The sequence below is a fragment of the Danaus plexippus genome, chromosome 8 (genome assembly GCF_018135715.1).
Source record: "Danaus plexippus chromosome 8, MEX_DaPlex, whole genome shotgun sequence".
In the NCBI taxonomy this organism is placed as follows: Eukaryota; Metazoa; Arthropoda; class Insecta; order Lepidoptera; family Nymphalidae; genus Danaus; species Danaus plexippus.
Window position 1 is genome coordinate 6,345,971 of NC_083542.1, and position 4,343 is coordinate 6,350,313.

A 4,343-nucleotide genomic window follows, 5' to 3' on the forward strand; every position below is an offset into this window, starting at 1 on the left:
TAACAGTGTTGGCTGGCGTTGCCCATTCATTTGGATCTTCCATTAAAAGGGTGCTTTTAACTACAGCTAATTTATGCGGACACGGTTTACAGGGACAAATTGCAGAGTGGTGGTCCATTTCCTGCTCAGTTTGGAAACGAATCACGCTTATCTATTGTGTTACCTGTAGTGGAATATTTTATCAATTTTGTTCTCTGATTGTATTATTACGAACTCATACTGGTTCAACAAAATTGATGAAAATCCTTCGATAACATTGTCTTGCTTTTATTTAAGATGTCAGCCCAATTGTGTGAAATTAAAATAATTCAAACAGGCGCTACCATTAAAAAAAAGGTATTTATTTTGATTATTAAGTTAAAAATTTTTAGCTCTTAAATTGAATATTTTTAAGGTAAATAATATGGAGACTATTTGCATTAGTTAACAAAGTTCCTACGCCTTATACAGATAGTATGTTGAAGGGTTCAAATTCACTTCAGTTAACGAACATTGTCCATTAATTTATCCTCTCTGTTTAAAGGGTGATGTTTAAATTGTAGCTAATTTATGCAGAACACGCTCTACCGGGACAGATTACAGAGCACTGGTTTAATTCCCGCTCAGTTGACTACGAATCATATCTGTCAATGGGAAATGTGGAAAAAAGAGGATAAAAAGTTGTGATTATAATTTTATAAAATATATATTTTTTGTGTTTTAAATTTGACTTTATTTTTTTATTTTCTTTTGGACTACAGATATTATATGTTTATTTAAGTAATTTGTGTTAAGTAATGTTGACTTTAATAATTTCAAAACAGCAAAGGTAACTAAACCTTGATAGAGGCTTTCATTAAGATAGGGGTTTTAAAATTTTTGCTTTGTACTATCATAGCGGCTAAAACGACACATGTGTTTTTTTTTAATAAAAAAGTACATTGCTCTGTTATTTTAAACTAAGCCAAAAATACAATTATACTAATAAAAAACTTAATTTTTCTTACATGTCCAATATGGTAAAAAAGTTATTCTGAATGTTTTTTTTTTAATTGAGTTTATTAAAATAACGCCATTTCAGCAACTGAATATTGCAAGCTTTATTTTCTATTTATTCTAAAAGATTTTGTAAAAGCTTTTTTATTAAATTACTTTTTATGACACATACTGTTGCTTTTTTATTTGTTTGCTAATGATTGTTATTTTTTCCTTGTACAAGGCAATACGAATAGTAACTTAAATATATTCCTGCCTAAAAATCAAAATCGAATTTTTTGTGTGGGTTTAGGGATGCCCGTATTCTCGAAATTTTACTATAATAACAACATATGCATACCAGAAATTTATAATAATTTTCAATCTAGTGCTAGGTTTTGATATCGTAATGGAAACGTCAGCCAATATCTGATTTATAATATTTATACCTTAGAGTCGGTATAGGTTTAAAGTTATATAGTTACCGTCTGATTTAAAAGAGATTATATGTTTTTAAAATTCTAGAAGTGAAAAATTTTATATTTTCAATAATATAGTATTACTCAGAATTTCGTTTAAAAAAATAATATAATTTTTATCTTACAGAAAATCAATGCAATTTCCAATTATGATATTATATATTTTTATAGTTGTATGTTTTATAGCATTTTGTTATAGATAGTGTAATAGGTTTGAATTTAAAATAATGATATCTAGGATTTTCGCCAGTCAAATTTAAATAAAACCATGGTTTTCGGATTTCATACGAAATTTACTATATTTTTCCCGGAGAGTCAATTCTTTTACAGGAACTGTAACTTGATGGACTTGAGGTTTAGTTTGAGTCATACACATGGGATTTCGTAGTTTTGGAGAGGGGATTCTTGGTATTTATAATTTCCAGCCATCTCCTCTATTCAAATTAAGACTTTTTTAACATGTCTATAGTTTCACGTTTTAATTTAAGTATATATCTCTAAGAGAGAGGATCTGTGATTTATCAAAAGGATATAATGGTTTTGTTTTCTTTTTAAACATATTGCTTATTGTTAGTACCTTCCTGCATGCATCCATAATTTTTACTCAACTTTGAGGACTTCAAATGGTTCTTGTTATGCTGCCGTTTTGGACTGATTTTTGATAGTGAGAGCATGTTTTACATGCTCGACCTCTCCATTTTCATAATCGCAAAGGTGTGGACTTTCCGAAACAAAGATTTGCTAGTGGTAGATAATTTAGTATGGTTATGGTGTCATTTTGCTAAAATCAGATAACTATCAAGATTAGGCCGAGACACTGCTTTAATGCAATAAATAGTGTATTAAATAAAAACAATGTTAAACTTAATACATAAATACTAATAATCCATTAGAAAAAAGGCCTGAACACTTTAAAAATCCGTAAAATAGCAGGTACAAAAAACGAAACTTAAAAAGAATTTCTATTCATGCTATATTGCAACAACAAAACTCTAGTGGTCTATCTGTAAATATAAATTTCGGTAACAGATCACGTGTTAATAGAAATTATTCAAATTAAAAAGTTAAACCTGAATGACTGCCTCTTATGGATCTTATATTTTTCTCACTTGATTTGAGTTCTAAAGTCCACTAAGCTTGAGATGCGTTCGGAGAATATTGGATATCTATTTCAACTTTATATTTAATATCCTAAGAATTTCACGGCAAAATATTCTCTTGTATAATTCACTAAGAAAAAGCGAGAAATTTTAAAAAAAATCGATAATATAGTACTAAACTAATGTTTTCTTCAGTTAATTTACATCGTATATTTTTCAGTTCTATATTATCTCTCACACCTCAAATACTATTTGCTGAACTGAATAATTAAAAAGAAGACGCATTACCATTGTTCTATTGAAAACAACAATTTGCTTTAATGCTACTTTTATGAAATATATGTGCATCTTACTTCCACTCAAATTAACTTTTTAAGAATTATTTTAAAATAATTTACAAAAATATGATTTTACTTTTGTAGTTTAAATTATAGGTAATTTAAAAACTTACAACATTGAAATCTGTTCTGTTAATACTGTTTCTATATAAAATGACAGCAATTCAGCAAAAATCCCAATAAATATGTTGGGATAGCCAATGCTTCGTTAAAAATCGAGTTGAAATCATCTGAAACCAATAGTATGAGCTTGTGCTTTGACCGCAAACATTTAAAATTGCTTTTTTGCCTCAGCGCGGGTAATCGATGTCTGAAATTTAAATCAGTTTTAAATTTAAAGAGTATTTTAGTTAGTGTAATCTAAAGAAAATGTGTTTATATATTTTTTGAAAACAGTAAGTTAAGATAAATATTTATCTAGGACATTTTATTTTAACATGACTCACAATATCTGAGTCGCAGTGAGTTCTATTCTTCTTGTCAATATATGTGGTCAAAATGCTACGCCCCTTTTGTTCTGTGTTTGCGTTTCTGGAAGGTTGTGAACTGGTGTACAAATTGGGGTAAAAGTTTAAATATCTCTTATTTAGGTTATTTATATGTAAGGGAAACCTAAAAATGTTTGAATTGTGTCAACTTATAACAAACGTTTTAATTTTGGATGTTTTTAACTGTTTCTGGCTACTGATGATGTAATAAGACTGTGAGATGATTGTTTTTTTTTGTGATCTTTATGTAATCTGGAAACATGATATAAATGAATTTGATTTGAGTAAAAGAATTTTAAATAGTTATAAGAAATGACCGAAGTGATGTGACTGTAAAACTAAAAAGACTATATTTGATTCCTTCACTGCAATATAGATGAAAGATACTCCTGATGGATGAGTGAGTCGGATTAACTTTTGATTTCTCTTAGTCTTCATTATTTAAGTCAACTATGCATTTTATAATATTATGAAATGCATAGTTGACTTAAACACTTTATTGGAACGTTTACATTTTCTAATAAATAAAGAATTTTTATTATCGTTCCCTTCCAAACACATAACATAATATGTATTGAATTCATTACAGACGGATAATGAATGCAATTTAACCATTACTAAATATTATTCATGATGTTTTCTGTAAATCACTGGCCATGACGAATTGATAAATAGCATAACGAAATATCTGATTGGCTGAACCGTAAATCAAATTTATTTTATCATTCTTCTATTTCAAATTTGTAATGCCTCTTATTATTTTTTTAAGAACTGTAATATTTTATCATTATTTTTTTCTTTTGTCAAAGTTATATCAGATTATGCTCTGGAAATTTATTAATCCATAGAACGTATTATTTTAATACCCTATTCAACAACATTTATCGTGTATTATCAATAAATTACAAAAAAAATATTGAAAGTGTACATTCTTTTCTCTTCTAAAAAGTGAACAGTTTTACATCTTTCTTTTATGTCAAAAGG

At 27.9% G+C, this 4,343-nt stretch overlaps 1 long non-coding RNA gene across 2 annotated transcripts; it reads right to left on the minus strand.

Annotated features, from left to right (window-relative positions):
* Positions 1-1,736: 1,736 nt before the first annotated feature.
* Positions 1,737-3,958, minus strand: LOC116774732 (uncharacterized). 2 transcript variants are annotated; one of them, XR_009752614.1, is made up of 4 exons: positions 3,872-3,958; positions 3,318-3,483; positions 2,985-3,181; positions 1,737-2,214 (listed from the first exon to the last, which is right to left on the minus strand). It is a non-coding gene; the product is annotated as an uncharacterized LOC116774732 (long non-coding RNA). The 2 variants fall into 2 exon arrangements; XR_004353783.2 differs by lacking the exon at positions 3,872-3,958 and having other exon boundaries at positions 3,318-3,864.
* Positions 3,959-4,343: the final 385 nt, after the last annotated feature.